Here is a 21599-nt window from a genome sequence, read left to right as displayed (position 1 = left end):
TTTATGCTATCTTACTTCTTATTAATTTCAGCAGCTGATTTTTCAGGTTCCCATGGTACAGTAATAAAAATTCACCCAAAGCCAAAAGATATCACTACCATTAATGTTTACCTCACTGAAACCAGGCAGAACAGGCTCCCATGGGGCTTAGCTTGGTATTTTCTTCTATGCTACATTGCTATTGCTACAGTAACCCCGAGAAGACATGAGACCAAGGGTGTTTGCACAGGTGTATTTGTTATTGCAGGGTTTCTCCCGAGGGCTGCAGCTTGGAGGAGTGAATACAGGTGTGGGAGGCCAGCAGGGCCTGACACGGCTTCCTGTCATCCCATCCTCTCCTCCCTGCCCTTTACTTTCCTACAAAAATACACTTGGACTATTTACTGCAAAACTCAGCAAGGGAGGCTCTAATCTGAGAGGTTTACTGGTGCCAGTGTGAGATTTTCCACTGGGTTTCCACAGGGTTCAGATCCAGTCCTGAGGTCGTTATTCGCCTATCCAGCTTATTTGCTGTAAACTTAAACATGTACTTACAGGATTAAAGCAGGTGTTTCAATTCTGTGCCTGAACAAAGAAGCATTTAAATGAGTGCTTAAATTATTTGTGGAACTAAGGCTTGGAAACCCCCAATTTCTCCTCTCCTCAGCATAAAGAAAGAATTGACAAATTACATGAGAAGTTAGTCATGAGGACTACCTGGAAGGAAATTCAGGGAGGACAAAAGTAAAAAAAATAAAATAAATTAAAAAAATTTAAAAAAGAGAGAAACAAATCCAAACCTCTTTTCCAGCACTTCATTCTTACAGAAAATATCTACAGCTTCCAGAAGAATTTAATCTATTTTCCTGCATCCACCAGAATAACAGTCCTTCTCAAAACACCAGCACAGATGCAACATCAGATGCGATGTTCTGACAGTGCAGGAAACAACCTTTGCAGTCCAGCAGGAAAAAGGTCAGATCCTCTTTTCCCTCTTTCTGCTCAGAGAACCCTCAGAAAATGCTGCTGTAAGAACTCTGCTCAGGTGTGAACACTTACCCTGTCCCATGGCTCTTTTTCTCTCAGTATGAGGAGATGGACCTACCTCAGCTAGTAAAGCTCTGAGCCCAATCAATGCCTGGAATCATAGTACAGAATGTTCAATATATTCTTTTCTAAATATTTGATTCTTAGCTTAAATGTCATATTCCTTCTTCTTTAATTACAGATATAACCTGGAACTATGAGTTATTTCTCCAGTGCAGAATCATATATTTTAATGTTATTAGTGGGATGTTTGTTACCGAGAGGAAGAATTTCAGCATTTCACACAGTTCCCTAACTTATTACCCCCTCTTCACACTATTCAGGCCTCTCACTGTTCCTTTCTTTGTCTTGCCAGATTTCTTGTTCAATGACTCCATTAACTCTGATGGAAAGTTCTTTCAGCTGTTTTCCTCACTGCTGCTCTATTTTTTTTTTCCAGACAAAACAAGGGTACATCTCAGCTGCTGAAGCACTGTTCCCAGCAGCCACTATATCCAGGAAGGCAGGCAATTAGGAGGCATTTATACAATGCCCCTTGTCCCATGGAAAAGGAGCCACCCCTGTGTTTCTTCATTTTTTCCCAAGGGTTACCAGAAGTCTGTCATGATTCTGTCCCCACCTCTCTGTGACCACTCTGGTGTCATCCTGAGCCCCAACCCCAGCTCAGGAAGGGTGAGCACAGGTCCTTTGGGAATCCCAATGCTCTGTTTGTGTGCTGAGGGGAAATAACTCCATGTGCCATAAGACATGGAATTTTATGTAAGCAATTTTAGAGGGAATCCAACAGAACCATGAATGGCAAACGGCTGCTTTGGGTACAGTAATATTTTCCATCAAGAAGTTGTCATCAAATGGATGGAGGTACTGGTATTGCTGTCTTGATCCTGATACTGCACACTCCTCTTAGATCTTATTTGTGCTAACCAACAATCCAAACACCTTTTTGGCTGTGTTTTAGGAGGCAGTACAAATTCAACATGCACTTTTGAATCTAAAGCTATAAGGAAAAATATTACTTTTGATACCTGTAACCCCACTGCAAAGGAATGCTTGAGAGATTGTAATATTTACCAGAAAGGTGGGTTTTTGAGAAAACTGTGGCCTGAACTGAAGCAGGATCAAAGAGGAAAGACATCAACACTCATTGAGGCATTGAGATTTATATCATAAGCCTGACATAAACTGGAATTTACCTAAGGGTCTGAAGAAAAAACAAATAACTCCTTAGAGCAAAGCTGTCTGTACCCTCTCTTCATCCCATGTCATAGTCAGTTCTGTGATCCCTGAACAGATATTTTTAAAAATATGTTCTTCATCCTGTTTATATAAAAATTAACACTTAAAACTTGGAAGAAAATGCAATTTTCTATGATTATACTCCTTGTAGAATCTTAGACAGCTTTAAAATTTTCAAAGGTGTAGTGAAATATAAACAGCTACATCAATGCCATGATCGTGCATCTGTCTAAAGATTACAAATGAAGGTAGAACGTATCCATAAAAATATGGATTATGGACTCATTCTTCTAGAGAACACCCAGCTTCTTCAAATTTCATTAAGTGTTAGATTGTGGTACTCTTACCAGTTTCAAGTGATGTCTTAATTATTCATTCCAATGGGATAATTCAAAGAACTGGTTGTTATGCAGCTTGAAAAAAGGTATCACAATCTAACCTTAAAAGCTGAGTGCTCTCAATGCACACTAGCACCAGGCTCATTGCCAAGAAAATTAATGTTGGACTTTTGAGGCAAATAATATTCATTGTTTTACACAAATTATATTTTCTACCAAAATCATATGAGAAATTTCTTAACTTATAGACTGAATCCTCTGAGAGGAGGGGAAAATACCGCCGGTTTCACTGCCTAAGTGTCTGTTCCATTTAAAGGATATTAGCTAGCCAAATGAAAAATGCATGAATCAATCAGCAACAAGGACCTTGATCTCCAAATGAGACAATGCTGAGCTTTGAGATTTATGGTCTTGCTTCCAGAATTCCATTATTTGGAGGAACAACAACAATAACAATGGGAGATGACATCAGAATAATGCGTGTTCTTCTTTTCTTTTCCTTTCCTGTTGATCACAAGATGCTGACTTTGTGTCATTCACCCCTGTCAAATGAGTAAATGTGCAGTGCTTTAAAACCTCACCAGATGCACGCTGGGTTCAAAATAAAATGAGAATATCTTGAATGGAAGGACATTACTTCCACTTGCATTTTGCACTGCTAATTAGTTTTTCCACAGAGCAATTAGCTTTTTCTTCCCTTTTGCCTTTATTTCTTCTTATAACAGAACTTCTTTTGATTTTTGAACAGAGAAAACATATCATTGGGAGTCATAATGCACTGGTGTAAGGCAGACAAGGCTTTAATTCTAACCCCTTGTGATTCTTGTTTTCTTTTCCCTATAAAACTGCAGTTGCCCCTTGATTAGATAAATATCTACAGTGGGTGAACTTCCTTCAGACAGTGCCTGGCAAGACCTGCCATAAGAGGCTTAAATGCTTCTGCCATAATACCAAAAGTGAGAGAAGGTAAGGAGGGGTTTATTTACTTGAGGAGGCAAGAGGTACTCTCATTAGCACAATCTGGACACAAGAACATTCACATCTTATTGTATCTTATAATGAAAATATGCACACATTTGAAATTTGATGCATACATATGAAAGTAACTGTAAAGATCAGACTAAAACTCAGCCCTGAACTCTCTTTAGATGAGGGGATTTAGAATTTGTTCAGTGCCTTATCTTGCATGAGTAGCTCCTTTCTGGGGTTGTCTCCCTTCTGCAATTATCATGGCACAGCTCAGCCAGCAAGGCAGGAAGGAAGGATAAAGGATATATCAGAGATAGGAATGCCCTTTCTACCTTACTTCAGTAACTTACAGGTTATCCAGATCCTTGATATAATTTTAGGACACATCAAGCTAACCAGGTAAACCTCTTCCCCTGATGACATGATCCTCATTTGGGATGACAGTGAGTTTAATACAGAATACAGTTAAGGAGCTAAAGAATTGAATCACTCGAAATTTCTTCACCTTTCAGGAGTAACATCTGCAACGAAAATGGCATCCATGATGAAATCACAGCCCTGTATACCAACCTTTGTATAGAAAAAGGTAAATTCCAGTGTTTAACTGCAAAACCAACAATCTCATGGTTGACATGGAATCTCTTCCCAGCAACTTTGTGCATTCCCTTAAAAATAAATCAGCACAAAACATTATTCAACTCATTCAACTAGCAGAGAGAAAACCCCTCCAAAGAAATTGGTGTAGGTGCTCTCCAACAGAAAACAATGCCTACTGGGGTGCCATCTCCAGTAACACGAGCAAAAAAATACACCTAAAACATGGACCTGAGGTAAATGTAGTAATAGAACTGCTAGTAAAGCACTACTATATTACTGTGAAAAAGGGAAAGTTCTCATCACTGAACTGCAGCAGTGGTGTTGTTTGTAGCCATGAATGTATTGTGTGATCTTGTTCTTTGGAGAGAGATCCAGTGTGCCACAGTCAGAACAGCCTTCCATTCTTGGTAAGGAATCCACACTTCCTAGCAGGAACATTAATTAAACCAAAAACCATTTCTTCCTCAGATTATTTAAACTAATATTTTAATCCCCTTTCAGCCTCTATATGCTTATCACTTTCTACTTTTACATTTGCTTTCCCAGAGGAACATCTGTTTACCACCTCAGGATACATTTTACAAAATGTATGATGAAGACTATGAGGAGAAAGCAATTGCTTTCCTTACTTCTGACATGATACAAAAGCTGTCAACACAGGAATTCCTCACTGGCTTGGGTAAGTTTAGGATTAGACAATTTTAAACATAAGATTTATGTTTAAAAAAGACAACGGAAAACAGCCATGGGAAAATTTGGAAAATATGGTGGCTAAGAAACCATCTGGCATGGAAAATATTTGTTTTAATATTAAAAATATCAGATTTTTATTTTTTTTTAAAGGCAGGCATCCATTTTGTATACTTGGAGTAAGTTGTTATGATTATTCATATATCATCATTACTGGGGGTGCTTGCTTAACAAGAAATTCTTATGTTTTCAGAGTTCAGTTGCTCCTGCTGTTTTATAGGATCAGTTTGCTGAGACCAGCAGTCCTCAGGTCATTTATTTCAGACAAACCAACCTCTCCCTGTCTGGCCACTGCTGCTGTTCTGAGTGATGTGGCCGTATAGAAGGCACTTCAATGTAGGACATCATGGCATTGTCTGGAGTTGCTTAGTTGATGACTCAGTCCCATTTCCAGGGAAATTAGTGACAGAAAAAAACCCTTCTTTGTACCTCATACCCTGGTGAATCATGTTTTGGAGAGAGAAAGGATAAGGGAATGGACTGTACTCAAGCTCAAAATTAACCTGTAACCTTAAAAAAGAAGATCTCTGTGCTTTATAGCCTTGAGGAGTTAGAAAGTTTGTACAGCTTTGAGAAGAAAAACACAACTCAGTGTGAGGGGAAACAGTAAATGCAAGCAGAAACTAGTTCCCATTTTGTGGGAGAGTCTATCTTTTTGACATTGTCCCTGTTCAGAGGCAGAATAAAATTTCTTCACAATTTTTCCTTGAAGTTAAGTGCTAACAGAGAAAAGTATTTAAGATTAGCCCAAATGCTTTGCTTTGACTTTGAAAATTTTAAAGTGTCTGAATCAAAATAAATTTTGAAATTAGAATAAAAATCTAACATCTTTAATTTGATCTGGTATTATTTTTTACATTTTTCTTGTAATCAGATTTCAAGGAGGTAACATTTTCCATATAAACTTTTCCTGAAAAGTTCCTGACAGGCAGGGAAAATAACTGGGCACAGGTACCACAGAGTTTTTAAAATACACCCCATTGCAGCAGATAACTGCATGTACAATAAGGCTTTGACTGTGCTGTTCTAACTTGCTCTCAGCACAGTTTCTTTACCTGCCTTTGTTGCTCCAAATTAGACTGCTAATCTGAAAGAAGGGTCCTTGTGGTCCTGTGATGACACTCCTTTATTTATCAAGAGATGCCCACTGAAAGAAAAAAAAAAAAAGTGACCTCAGTGGCCCCCTGCAGATGGAGGAATCTGGAGATCTGAAGTTAGGTTTCCCATTTCAGCAACATATTGTGCTAACTTACAGTGGCTCTTCTGTTAGCTAAGAGCATCACCCAGCTTCCAGCACGGCTACAGCTGCAGGAAAGGACTGGCAGCTAACACACTGATGAGTAAGTATCTATTGAGATTCACTCATTACTATTAATTTCCCCATTGCTTCCAACTGATTCAGGAACTACTTATGGAAATTCTTCTTCTTCTGTCTAGCTGAAATCCAGCACTGTTGCTGTCAAACCTGCCAACAGGCGCAGCAATGCTACTGTGATAAAATAAGTCCAATTCCATCCCAATCTTGCTTTCCTAGGGAAGAACAGAACTCATTAAATAATTATCAACTGTGACAAGAAAGTAGCTGGCCAAACACTTGCTGCTAATCTAGGCATGACAGCAGGACTATACCTTTCAAAGCAGTAATTAGTTAGATGAACAACAACATAAGTACCAGACAATGACACGGAAAGGACTGTCCCTAAAGGACAGATCCATTATTCGTAGGGTTCAGTGTTTGTTTGACTTATGAATGTTATTTTGCAGTATAAAATTACATTTCTCCTCTGCTGCCTTTCTCATTGTTTTCTGCACAGTTTATGGAATAAGGCAGAGAGAAAATCTGGAGCTGAAGCCATGAGAGAGCAGGTGGCAGAAGCTCTGCAAGTCCTTCCTTACATTCAGGAAACGAGGGTGGGTGGATAGATCTCACAGTAGGGCACCACCATCAGCCTGCACCCCCTGTCTTGTGTGGATAAGAAATCTGGTACTTGCACTCTGCCCATGTTTTATGCTTGAACTGCTACTCACCTAGTACAGATTTATAGATTAGGTCTGGTAGTCCTCATGACTTTCCTTTCTCAACAGGGCAGGCTCTTTGGTGGTGTAAATTGGTGTAACACAATAGAAGCCATTGTATAATACAGATTTATCCACAACACACACCAAAACAGCAGTAAGTGCCAGAGGTGTTGTCCTACCAGCAAAAAGAGATCACAAGCCCAAACTGCTACCATTGAATGTGGAAAGCAGGATTACAATCACACATAGAGTCAAAGCTGAAATTACACCCAGCCAAACTTGTTTTCAACTGGACTGTTCCAGTGCTTAAAGTTAAGTATACACATAAGTGTTTGCAGGATTAAAGCCTTGGTTTGTAATGACAGAGCAAATCCAAATAGAGATGGATTAGCTGGCAAGGGGCAGGTGAGGTGGTCAAAGGCACATGCAGTTCATCATATGGCTCTGTAATTTACTACGCGATTATCACAACTACATATTTGGTGTGGGGATATAGATATACATGCACACATGTATACACAGAGCCAAACTTTATTGGCACAGAGGCCCCACAGTCATTTCAAATTTAGACTCTGGGCTGCACTTGTTCCAGGACTGTGTGTCTATTGCCAACACACTGAAGCGCCTCAGGCTTCAGTCTGATTCTTTGTTTGCTTGCCCATTAAAGTTCTTTTCCCACACTCCCTTTTGGCAGAAAATTTTGTTATTTCTGCTTTATGCTGGCCTAGGCCCTTCTCTTGCCTCTGTTCCTATTAACCTATAGCAGTGACAGCCAGGAGCAAACTGAAGCAGCTGGTTGGAGATGCTACTATCAGACTAAGAAACAGCTGTTGTGCAGAGGGGCCACCCTGAAAAACTTCTATTGCAGCATTGCTGGGCTGTACTTTGGCCATTGCAGTTGGGGAATTGGGGAAAGAGAGCACTTTCATTTTCAGATATTTAATTGCTGAAAAATGTAGGGGTGTGTGCAGCATCTTTATTGGATGTCACACAGAAGTAATGCTTTCCAGGTATTTTTTGGCACTTCACATCATTATCCTCTTACTGCCAGCATGGAATGGCCCCATGTTGCAACTCAGTGTGCAACTGACTTCCAATTTTTCTGTTTAAATTAATATTTACCAGTTGGTTATTTTTGGCAGACTTTTTTTGATAGCACTGATTCAAAACAAATAGCCAAATTCTGTCCTTGGTTACAGCCTATGACATTTGGAGTTAACTCCACTTTTACCAATGCCACCAAGGACAGCCACGGTCCTTTTCCTGCCTTTTTGTAGCATGACCTTTGCTCTGTACTTACCTTTAGATAAGAGTTGGGCTGCAGTTTTAACTTTGAACAAGCTGGGATACAGCATTGAGTAGAGCTCCAAAATGTATTGATTTGGCACTCCTCTAAGATATTTAATAGTCCCTGCACCTTACCCTTCAGCAACCAGTCACTTCAGAATACCATGGTGTATGTGCAGAAGAAGCTCTTGCAAAAACACTACTAATTAGATAGACCTTTGCTATCAGCCAAAAAAATAAATGACTGGAGTACTTTTGTATCCAGCAAAAATTGGGTGGATTAATAAATTCAGTCTTATTTTAGTTACTTCTAAACTACAGCTGTAGCAGAGTCACTGACCAGGGCAAAGGACCTACACCATAATTTGACTAGACTCAGGGCAAGTGAGGTACTCGAGGAAGCTGCACAGAATTTTCTGCATGTCCTACTGCATGTTTGCCTCCACACCTCTGTAAATGTGCAGCATGCCTGAGTCTGGGATGTTGATATGAATAAAAACCTCAGCTATGTCTACAGAAAAGCTATAAAATGGCATGGCAGTGCCTGTGTAATAGGCATGTGGGCCTAAGAACTGTTGCATTTGACTCACATTAAGAGCTATACTTTGAACTACATTCCTGTTTGTCATCTTAGGGGTGGGAAAATGTCGAAAGAACAAAGTCAGCCACCAAGGCTGCCAAGCTAAGTTTGCTGTGACATTGATAAATATTCAAGCCAATGTCTTTCAAATGTTATTGTGAATCACCTTTCCCTCCTTCCTTCCCCTGCTTCAGTCATCTTGCTGGCTCAGAATATTCACCTTTGTCTCAGACCTCAGCTGCCTTCACTTTACTGCATATGATTGCTATTGTCTTTGTCTCTTTTATCCGCTTCACTGTGTCTCATTTTCCTAAAGTATCTGGCACCCACTTTTCCATAACACTGTTCCTTTGTTTCAGGAAAACATAATTTCAGGAGGCAGCAGAAATACAGTTCCAAAGGCCACAGGGTGACATCCTCTCTCACCTGATCTTTATTCATATCGGGGTTTAATGGTACTTTTTTTTTCCATTTCTCAAGCACCCTGCAACACCCTTCCTCCCTGACAGGAAGGCACATTTTATTTCTCATAAAAATGCTTTCCTACCAATCTTCTGTTCTTCAGAAGTTTCAGAGGCCTGTCTGTTAAATGCTGGTTTTCTCATGTGGATGGACCTGTTGACCTGGTTGTGGTTTATTACTGTTTTGACACTTTTTTCTCCTTCCTAGATTTGGAAGAACTTAGACCCTTTTGTCATTTCCAGTTCCTGTCATATTGGCTTCAGCAGCAATCTTTCCAAATTCTGTTTTGAACACTGTGGTAGGAACAATTGAGAATTCTAAATATCTGAGCTGACTGACTTTCTAAAAGTAATATTTTTAACATAATACCATTAATCTTGTGTTTGGGGCTCATATATAATCAACCTGCCCTGGATATCATCAACACCAAAAAAAAAATAATGGTACTTTCTCTCATTTCTACCAACTCAGGAACTCAGGCAAGGATGCCTGATGCTGTTATGCTGTCCTTTATGTACACTTTCTTAGCTCCCTGGTGCACTAAAAAAGGGCCCTCAGTCCATTGAAATAATACAAAACCTCAGTTGCTGATGGTAGTGGTATGTGATTTCCTGTGTACGTTTTACACCAGAAGGTACAGTGCCTATTGTACGTCCCCATTTAGAACTCAAACACAATGGCTCATGCAGCTGCATGGTGACCTGCCAATAAAGTTTAAGACAGCATAGACTTCCACATGAATCTGCAGATTAATGAGAGAGAGAACTATCTTCTTTTTTCCCCACAAAAGGCTACTCGTGCATTCAGAATGTGCTGCAGACTAAAACCAAAGTTCAGCTCGCCACAGGAGTAGAGAGAGAAGAAACACGCACAGGATACACTCGGAAACAGCCCAGCCCTTATGGAAAACTCCTGTGGAATTTAACACAAAACGATACGCTTTCTACAGCTTTTTTTTTTTTTTTCCCCTACCATCCTATATCTCAGATACCTCTTCTATTAAATTCTATACAATGGCTCAAAAAACTTCATATAAAAGATATAATGCTCCATAGGTTTTAGAGTAATTTTATAGTGTTCTGTTACATTTCTATAGGACCCCCTTGTTTCTATTCCAATTATGCTATCCAGAACTTTTCATAAAAGGCCTATCTTATAACAGGCCCTTTCCCTCTCTTTCTGTTTTCCTTTAACAAAATGTGTAGAGAGATATACATTACAAGGAGTGTTTCTTACAACTCCGTGGTTTTAGGCATATTAAATTCCCATATGTGCAAAAGCATTATTTGTCTTTTGGCTAGGAAGCTTAGTAAATTAGTGAGAAAACTGTCAAAGCCAGACAAATATTAATTTACAACTGCCTTCTCATTCTGATTAGGCCAATGAAACAACACTAGTGTGGAAGAGGGAGGAAAAAAATGAGCTTTCAATCTTTTTCTCCTATAATTTTGAAACAAAGGCCAAAATACAAACACTTATAGAAATGTTTCTTGGCAAATGTCCTCTCAGGACTTTATGTTAAAAGGTGAAGTAAGTAGAGCAAGGGTTTATTTATGTCCCTGAGAAAACTCTTCATGAAGTGTTTGGCATATCTCAGTCCTAGAATTATGATGTAATTCTTACATTTCTGTCTTTCTGAAATACAGTGGTTTTGTCTTGGGTGTTAACTCATTTCCATTTCCAAAATAATTTCCATGATTTTGGGCTGCCTAATATTTGTCAGTGGACAAAGACAGCAGCTACTTCAAGGGTGATCTGATGCCTTTATAATCTGAAGGTGCTAATCCACTGTGGAAAAATAGCTCAGACTATTGCTTGAGCTAATAATTAGAGGCCAGATTATTCCAAAATGGACTGGAGAAATGAAAGTAATACAAATAGAAATTTTCATTCAAAAGGTCACCTAGCACCTATAACTGTGTTATAACAACACTGGATTCACTAGCCCCTGTTTGGCATGGCCATAACACCTGACATAAAATTGTCTTCACATACATTGTTCAGAAGGGAAAGGAACATGAGATATTCCATATGGCCTTATGATGAGCAATAAAAATTATAGTGACTAAAGAGATGTTGTCTAAGAAATAAGTTTCATTACTCACTTTTTGCATTTACAGAGTTAGTGACCAAATTAAGTAATTCCACATCTATGAAGACAAATGCTGGGTATATTAAGAAATGTATAGAAGACTAAAGGTTAAGGTAATTGAACGAATGAAACATGGTCTATTATTTTTCTCTTTTCCATAAATATCACACAGTAACCATGTTTTGAATCTCAGAGAGGCAGGAGATGGAAGCTTAAAGCAAAGTGGCAAGATTTAGGTTATCATTTTGAGACAACTATTTTTAGTCACAGATTCTTAACACAAGAATACCCTTGCCAGTTTTTATGGCTTGAAGAAAAGGGACCCCAGAAATGTTTAATAAAATGAGAATGTCTTTTAAAAGGAGGCATAGAAAATATAAAAGTAAGAACAGCCCTCCTTGAGTTGATTAACTTAATTTATTACACAACAATTTTGTGAGCCAGTTTTGACTCATCAAGAGCTTATTTTGTTCATAAGAATGCCTTTGATAGTACAAAAATATTTCTGAATACATGAATCACAATTCAATATCATCCAAAGCATTATCAGATGTCATAAAAAGGGATAAGTTCGAATTCCCTAAGTGTTAATGTGAATTGTGTATCCACTTGGTTTTTTTACCCGATCTTTATTTCATTCCTGAGGTGACAATATTATGTCTTACTGCTTTCATGATTGCTTCAATTAATCTCATTCCTGCATACATTTCAGGACTTTTCCTTTTTTACACAACTCCCTTGAGAAGCAGCTTTGCATTGGCTCATTTTCTTTCTTTTCCCTCTTTAAGGAAGTTTTGTCTCTGTGGATTTTCTCTGAAGATGTTTTAACTGGTGAGCTGTGATTTCAACACTTTGCAACAGTTTCCCAGACCGATTGAGCAGTAGAGTCTCATTCTCTTCCTGAGTGTGTTCACTGAAGTTGGTACTGTGGTCCAGCTGAACAGTTTTCAACCCTCAGTACTGTAATCTAAATTCATCTCCTGTTCTCTGTCTTTCTTTTGTTCCTTAAGATATTTCTTGAAGTATGGAGAACCCCTACTCCCCTTCTAGTGCTGGAGGAAAAGTATAATATTAATCTTTGGGAATGCAGATTTCTGTTCCTAGTTTTCTAGTGTTTGAAACTGACTTTGTTAACATGGTTGTTTTTGGGGACAGAATTTATGATTGATGTATTTGTCCATTAATTCCTGGGATTTTTTTTGTTTTTTTTATTCTTTTGATGAAACAGAGTAAAATAACATGTAAATACATCCACAAAATTCAATAATACCAAGAGCAAGATCCTGCACATGGGTCAGGGTGATCCCAAGCACAAGTACAGGCTGGGGGATGAAGGGATTGAGAGCAGCCCTGCAGAGAAGGACATGTGGGTGTTTGTGGGTGAGAAGCTCAACACGACGTGACAATGCACACTGGCAGCCCAGAAAGCAAACTGTGTACTGAGCAGCATCAAAGCAGCATGGGCAGCAGGTCCAGGGAGGTGATTGTCCCGCTCTACTCTGCTTTGGTGAGACCCCACCTGAGGTGTTGTGTCCAGCTCCAGGGCCCCAAAGAGAGGGAGGACATTGATCTGCTGTAATGAGTCCACAGGACACCACAACAACTACCTCAGGGCTGGAGCACCTCTGCTGTAGGAAGGCTGAGAGAGCTGGGGTTGTTCAGCCTGGAGAAGAAAAGGCTCCAGGGAGACCTTACAGATGCCCTATGGATCTAAAGGGACCTACAAGAGAGCTGGAGAGCAACTTCGTATAAGGGCAGGTAGAGATAGCACAAAGGGTAATGGCTTTAAACTGCAAGAGAGCAGGTTTAGATTAAATACTTGGAAGAAATTCTTTACTGTGAGGGTTGTGAGGCACTGGTTGCCCAGAGAAGATGTGGATGTCCCATCCCTGGCAGTGTCCAAGGCCAGGATGGAAGAGGCTTTAAGCAACCTGGTCTAATGGGAGGTGTCCCTGTCCATGGCAGAGGTTTGGAACTAGATGGTCTTTAAGGCTGCTTACAACCCAAACCATTCTCTGATTCTGTGTAAACAAAACAATGTTTTTACTTTCATTTAATATTTGCACCAAACCTTTGAGTAGATCTAAACCCTTCTGTATTACCCAGATCGGTTGCTGAATAGCCTCATTTTCTTCCTAAGAGATTGGGATTTTCCAAACTGTTGTCTTAAAGAACATTTTCTTTTCCGTCTGTTCAATCATATTCACCATACTGGTCCCTTCACACACTTGGGCTCTGAGTTAATTTACTCTCTGCAGTCTTGGTGCTCCAACTGCATGTATGGATTCTGACAACTTAAAGGCCCACACAGCCTTTTTTTCTCACCCCATTGAGAGGCTTCTCAGTGATATAAACTTGCAAAGCAGTCACATATAAGACAAAAGTTCTTGTTGTTTTATCACTATTATTAGTAGTAGTAGTAGTAGTAGTAGTAGAATTAGTATTATTATTATTGCTATTGCCATTCTCTTAACCCTGAAAGCACTGAAAGCACTGACAATTGACAAGGGAGATGTGAGTATTTATCTAAAATGTACTTGTCTGTATCTCAAATACTTTCACAGCACAATTCTCCACAGTGCTGAATACCTGAAATCCCTGACCAGTTCACACTTATTCTGTCTCCATTCTGGATCATTCCAAGAGCATCCCCAAAAGAGTACAATGGCCGTGTGACAGATGGTTTCCTCCAGAAAACATTCCCAAAGGCAACACGGACAAGACTGCACCATTTTATCTCACAACATCCAGCCCTTCAAATATTCCCTTACCACATCCCTGAGCTCACACAACCCTTCTCCATGGAAGAGGCACCACAGGGCCTGCAGCTTCAGGGACATGTTATTCCATACACATTGAGCAAACACCACAAATTAAGAGTGCTCTCCATCTCCAAAGGCTCATTAGCCCAGGCCCAGAGCAAAACTCTCAAGCCTTAATACATTGTTTTTTCACTCCCATGCACTTAAGTGGATGCCACAAAAGCCAAATGACCACGACAAAAAAAAATTGTTTCAAGTAATGAAAATTCCCAAAGCCACTGACTGTAATGAAAATACAGTCTATATTTGACTTAATTTTCAAATGCACTCTGGTACCTAATGCAGAGGTGGGAGAGCACCACACTTCTGTACAAATACATCTGGAGGCCCTCCAGCTGCTGGTGGTGTGATACTTCTCACCACAGTACTCCTCTACAAATATTTAGTACTCTACTGGACCAGGTTTCATCTTTCAAGAAGTAGAAGTACCTGTCATCTGATGATGGATGGTGGCTCTTGTCTCAGCAAAATCTGTGTATTCTCTGCCTCTGTTCATGAAGAAAAGCAGGCACAGAAGGAAAAGCAGAAGAGGTGGTTGACAGAAAAAACACTGACAATGTGGACATGCATTAGCCTACTGAAAGATGGGCTCCTCAGTCAAAAGGGTCAAATCATACCTTGTAAGAGGGAGCTGGTATACTTAAAGAAGGCTCTTTGATTTCCAGAATACACCCACTCAATGCCTTTTTTTCTTTTTTCATTTCATTCATGAAATTAAACCGTGAGAGTAAGAGAATAAGGTAAGAACAATATTAGTTACAGTTCTCTCTCATTCCTGCTATTACTTTGTTTTGTTGGAGAAGAGATTAGGGGGAGGAATAGGGGTCTGCAGCAAAAAGGAAGAGAAAATTACGACACACAGGACATTGAAAATTAAGGTAACTGTATATCCAGCAAGGAGAAAAAAGGAGTATGTGAAGTATAGTATACACAGAAGAAATCCCAGCAATGGAATTTGCCAGGAACTAGATGAAGGTGGTAAAATCATTAATAATGAATAAAGCCATATTCAATAAATATGTCTCTCCTTGATTTGGAAAAAGCAGGAAAACAGCAGTATCATATCGGGAAGCCAAAGCCTTTTTCAGTCCATTAGTAACCAAATAGGATGTTAAATATCTACTTGTGATAAAAACCTGTAATTCATCAGGCCCAGATAATTTGCACCTGAGGAGTCTCAAATAGTTGGCGGAGGAAATTCTTTCTTCCACATGTTAATTTTTAATAGGTCTTGAAATAACACAGAAATTCCAGAAGACTGGAAGAAGACTGATGTTTCGCCAGTATTCAGCAAGGACAAACATGATGACCTTGGTAAATACAAGCCAGTGAACCTAACTTCAGACTGGAGAGGAGGTGAGGGCGAGAGCAAAATAATAGAATATGGGATTCAACTGATAAAGAATGAAAGGACAGGAAGTAATTAATGCCAGTCAGCATGATTTTATGGAAAATAGGTCTTGTCAGACAAACCTGATTAGATTACAAATTTGTTTAAAAAGGTAACTGCCTCAGTGTGATATACTGAGAAATTTGTAAGGCATTTGATTTAATTTTGCAAAACATTCTGATTTTAAAAAATATTGTACAGCCTGGGTGAAATACCCCCTAGCAGAACAATGCTTTTATTAAACAGCAAATATCAAAAATGTTTTATCTCTGGGAAGTCATCACTGAATATAGATATTTTTAGTGTGGCTTGGGAAAGGGTCAGTTTTAGGCATGGCATTTGAGCATTTTTGTAGCTGAGTTAAATATAAATTACTCTTGGTTGTACTGATAATGAAGTCTTTGTAAAAACAAATAGAAAAGTAATGAATATGTTCACAGATGTGATGTTACATCTTTACACAGCATTGGTGTGGCTACTGAAATACTTCACAGTTTCAGTGATAGTATGTTTCACAATGCCGAAAAAACCCCCAGAGATTTAAAGAATAGCTGCAAAACTCATTGTTAGAACTGAAGAAAATGTCTTACCGTGAGAACTTTAGAGAATATGGAGAGATTGCTTGGTACAGTGAGTAGTAAATACCTCCATCAGCAGAAAAGCAGCTCATACACTTCCCTTTTTCAGCACCCCCAGTGTGCTTAGAAAAAAGAGTTAGGCAGTCTTAGGGCCCAGGTCACCCTGAAGGGTTTCTGTTTCCACATCAGTAGCAGGATAGGTTAAATACAGCCTGGTGGCAATGGGGTGTCCCTCATGTCAGGAGGGGTGCCTGACCTACTACACACGGCAACACTCGTGTAGGTCGTCTGCATCTGTGAAGGCTCCAAGATTTTTCTCTTGCTTGTAATCCCTCTCCAAGTAAAAGGGCAGATAAAATGACCCTGGATAACTCAGAAAGTGTCCTGGCCAATTATCCTAGGGAGCCTCAAGGAGTTATCAGAGGATCAAAGACCCTTCTCTAGTCTTCAACTCAGAAAAGTTGCAGCTAGACAACAAAAGGAGAGGCAGGGGAAGAATGTGACAACTTAATGATGCTACAGTAGCACTGGGTAAGATCCTCAACTTGAGCAAGCAGGTGCCACTCCTTCAAAGTCAGTGGAGAGATGCTAATTTACACCAATGGAGGATCTGACATAATATGTTTTTTATTTGCTTGAGTCCTGCCGTGGCTCCATAAGCAAAGGTTAATGCAGGTCTGCCAGGGGCAGGCTGGAGTTAACACAGAAAGGCAGTTGTGAGGTTGCTGATTCTGATAAAAGCAAATTGTGAACTGCAAGCATCTGAGTGTTGAGTGTCACATTCACACCTAACTGCTGCCCTTGCCTGTTCCCCACAGTCATCCAGCTCTGTCATCATGATATGTTCCTGAAACCACATTTGTGCTGCTGTCACTTTTTGTCTTTGGAAATTTGTGTACAGGCTTTCTATAATGACATATTAAAAATGCCTGTAAACTTCAAATGAGCGGATTACAATATGTTTAACCCAGGCAAATCACTTCCATATATTAGGCAGAAATTTGAGTCTTTACTTCTAGTCCTGCACTTGCAGTAGGGATGTTAATACTGATAAGGTTGTAGGAGGCACCTGATAGTGAGGGCAGTGAGGAGTTCGTTCCTTTCATGAAAAAAATTAAAAATTAGGAACCTCTTTCTAGATCTCTGTGTCTTTCATGTCACAATGTTTCTAAAGAGAAGAGTCAGACATCTCCATAGGGTTGCCCATCTTCTCCACTTCCACCAGTCCTCTTTGACTGGGAACGAAGTTCTGACTATCAACAGAACCATGACATCTCTAGAGTATTTTTGTCTGTGTTTCAGTAGTGGGCAATGTCAACACTGTCAACATGTCAACAATTAGTGGCACAGATGTAGAAGATAACATGAGGACAGATTTTGAATGTCACACCCAGGCCCCTCCAGGGCTGGGAGCTGGGAGCACATCCGCCTAGAGACACATCGGTGACACAACATCCTTGCAGCCCCCACTGAGTTCTGAACCCACTGCCATCCCTGAACTCCCTCCCACCTTACAGGTTATTTCCTAAAAGAGATTAATTGCACTTTTCTTCTTTGAAAGGCAGGATTTCCCAGCTCATGCTGAGTTTTTACATTCACACTTAATCTCTGGTTCACAATGAATAATGCACTCACCTGCTGAAAAGGTGCAAATCTGAACCCAAACTACCCATAAATTGAAAAAATACCAGAAACAGCTGCCTAGCTACAGCATGACAGAATTTAGGACATGCCATGAAATCTACCCACAAAACCTATTAAACCAGCTTATGCTGAGTTTTTTGGTACTTACACTGCACTGTGGGATGTACTTCCAGCTGCCCCTGTTATGAGAACCTGTACTGGTGAGCTGAAAGCAGCTGATGGTACCAAAAGGTTCAGGAGAAAAAAAGAAAAAAAAAAGAAAAAAAAGAAAAAAAAGAAACCAAAAAAACCCCAAGAAAAAACAAAGGATAAAAAAGACAAGGTTACTACACCAGATCTCTCTGGAAATAATTGCATTAAATATAGAAAAGGTTATATACCGTTCCCTTTGTCCTTTCTCTCCTCATAGGCTGCTGGCCTATGATTGTTTCTTGTACCTACCCTGTAGCTGATTTTATTGTTTATTCCTAGCTCCCCCTCCAGTTTGCTCGGGGCCCTGTGTCTTAGCGAGTGACTCCCTGCTCCCTTTCCAAGTTCAGAACCTTTCTGGCTAAAGTCTGCGGTGACACGTAACACAAAAAGACAGCTCTGGGCACAGGGCATGCAGCCATTCCTGGAGAGTGCAGGCTGCGGTTCGGCAGTACCGTTTCTGGAAGATTAAGTGATTAAGCCTAACTAAAAGTGACTAACAGGGATGGATCTTTCCCTGTCAAACACACAAGGTTTTCCAAAGAGCGGCTCCAAGGTTGTGAGTGAAGGTGAACAGCTCTGCTTCTAAAGACTCCTTAATTTTAAGAAATTCAAAGAGCCGGCAGGACACTTTGTTCTGTGACTTTCTTAAACCTATACCCTACTTCACATCCCTTTCATGAGCCATCATCTTTCTTATTTAAAGCAGACATGATGGAAGTTTAAAAAAGAGAGAAGAGATGAGAAGTACGAGTCTCTGCAGATATAAAGTATAATTTAGCAAAGTATTTTATCACCCAGTCCTGCCAGGTCCTCAACACGTTCTGCAGACACGGACTCCTCCACTCATCTTGTGAACAGTGGGGAGAGGGAGCACTCCAGCCTCTTTCTGCTTGCAGAAAACTCCCTGGTGTTGACTTTTCATTCAGCTTTTGCATGCATATTTATATGGCTAAAGCCTTGAGAGTCTTCATGAATTGATTACTGTGTTTTGCAATAAACCATTATTTATTTAAGCATTCATATTGATTCATAAAACCTAAGTTCAGATCTTCTGATGAACATGGTATGAAAACACAGATAAAATAGGAAGATCCAAAAGAATATGTTTTATTTACAGGTTTTGTATAAATACAGAAAACAGGGGATGGGATAAATAACAAAGTAATCACCAAACTGTTTTCATTAATAACTTATCAAACTAGTTTTATTTTTGAAGCCATCCAAAGGAAGCTAAAAGCTATGCAGGCAGCTGGTTGAATTTCTCCTGGAGGGTTTGAATGGGACTGCAGGCCGGTGCTGAATTTCACTCTTGTGAATAAATCCATGCGTTATCTTTTGGAAAGCAATATTTTTCAGTGTGGAATAAAGCCTATTTAGTAAATTATTATTTTTGTTTTTAAAACTAAATGACTCTTTATTAAAAAAGAGACCTACTGAAATTTGAATTTTTCCTCATTACCTGAGGCATAATCAAATTGTCAGCTGTTTTACAAGGGTGATAATGTGGAACAGAAGTGTGATAACATTTGCCATCATTCCAGCTGGTTCCCCCCAAAAGACACCTTCTCATAACCTTCTCATCAGTGAACCCACACCATCTTAGAGAAGCATAAGTTACTGCTTAGAAGTGATCTGATAATGAACATCACAGAATCATTAAGGTTGGGAAAGACCTCCAAAATCATCAATATGAGTTGTTAGATGTGTTTTATTTGGAAACAGTGTCATTTGAAACACAAATTAAATGCTGATTTCTGGGGGAAAAAAATGTATGAATTTGTCACTAATTTCACACTGTCAGTGTGACCAGGATTTTGCTAGAGGAGTAGATCATGCTGTTTTCAGATTTCAGAGGTAAATACTCAACCATTTCATTTTACTGATGTAGAGAGAAAAAAAGCTGAAAATATTTCAAAAGTTTATAATGCTATAACAAGATACAACAGCCAAAGAGACAGCTGGGCATTTTAAAGGTGAAAATAAAGTACATACGTTTACCAGGGGTTTCTTTGTAAAACCACTTATTAGGAACATTTTAAAATTGAGACCAGTTATTTCCTAGAGTTTTACTCTACTTTGAGCAGGACTTAGTTCAAGGAATTTGCTAGCTTGTGCAGTGTAAGAAATCAGAGTAGATGGGCTTAGGAGCTGTGACTCTATTTGTCTAACTATAATGGATCTATAAATTAATCAAACTGGATTGACCATAAGGGCAGTTTCTCAGTTAATGTTAATTAATTCTTAAATAAAATACATTATCAATCACTATTTTAAAATATATTTAGATATAGAATAGTCTGTAATTAAGAGTCCAGACCTTTGAGCTTGACATTCTCAATCTACAGTGAACTGGGATGTAAATGGCAGTCCTCACACACTAGATGAGGCACTTGGTTAGATCCTGCTCTTATTACTTTAACTGGATACCTTAATTCCATCCCTGCAGCTCTACAGTTGGTTGTGATCAACATCCAGCTCAGTTGTTGAGGGTGATAGGATACTTTTCAAGGACTGGACCTATTTTTCATTGCTCAGTCTTTCCTTGTGAAAACAGTGATGTTTTAACTAACTCAAGTAACGCTGGTCCAGAAAGATACATTACTTTTGCAGTGGATCTACTAATTTCAACATTTTACAATGGATGAGAATATCAGAGAAGCAAAAGATATGCAACTGGATATAAATTAGTTATGTGGAATAGCATATTGTTAGGGCCCTGAGGGTACAACCACGCCCTAATCCTCCTGACTAGCTTCCCTGTGGACTCCCACCCACCTTGTCTCCTGCTGCTCCTGGGACCTGGCAGGTCCCATTCCGGTTATCTATCTATGCCACATTCCGGTTATGTCTCTATCCAGGAGGCCACAACACCTGAGCTCCCTGTGACCTGAACTGCAAACCTGCTCAGGACTGAGGTGCCTTGATCTGGGAGGCCTTGCTGCTCCTCTCAGTGGCACTTTAACACCCCGGTGTGAAATAAATTTCAGATTACCCCACAACTTTTCATATTAACCCCATTAACTGTTCTACTACTGCAGTCAGTATATTCCTTGCTCACTCTGTTCCTCTAGAGTTCCAAAGGAGAAGCTTGCATGGATAACAAGCAGCTGCTGTGAAGATATTTAAAAGCTATTCCCTGAGATAAGTATGATCTTCACAATATTACTGCACAGCAATGGAGCATGGAAGTATTTCTTGGTCCTTTGGCAGACAGAAATCTTCCGAATGTGATAAAATAAAACCAGCCACTTTCTCTGGCACAAGAAAATTTGTGGTTAGGCACGTAAGTTAAAAAAACAAACAACCAACCCTGAAAACCAAAAACAACAGCTCAACACAAATCTTAGAGGCTGGAGAAGGCCACTGGTGTGAAGGAGGAGAGCAAAATCACCTCAGTTGTACCTTTCTTCAAGTGAATACGAGTCGCTTCCCTGACTTCCCTGGGAACCGTATTAGGTGTCAATATTAAGGAGAAGGCTGTGAGGCCAGCGGGAGAGCCCCTTCCCCGGTGCCCTCGCTGCCCGAGATCCGGCTGGGCCCGGGGGATGCTTCCACCGCACACAGCTCGGCGGGGGCAGCGTGCCGGCGGCCCGGGCAGGGCTCTGGGCCGGAGCGGC

The sequence above is a fragment of the Parus major genome, chromosome 3 (genome assembly GCF_001522545.3).
Source record: "Parus major isolate Abel chromosome 3, Parus_major1.1, whole genome shotgun sequence".
Classification (NCBI taxonomy): Eukaryota; Metazoa; Chordata; class Aves; order Passeriformes; family Paridae; genus Parus; species Parus major.
This window is presented reverse-complemented; position numbering follows the sequence as displayed.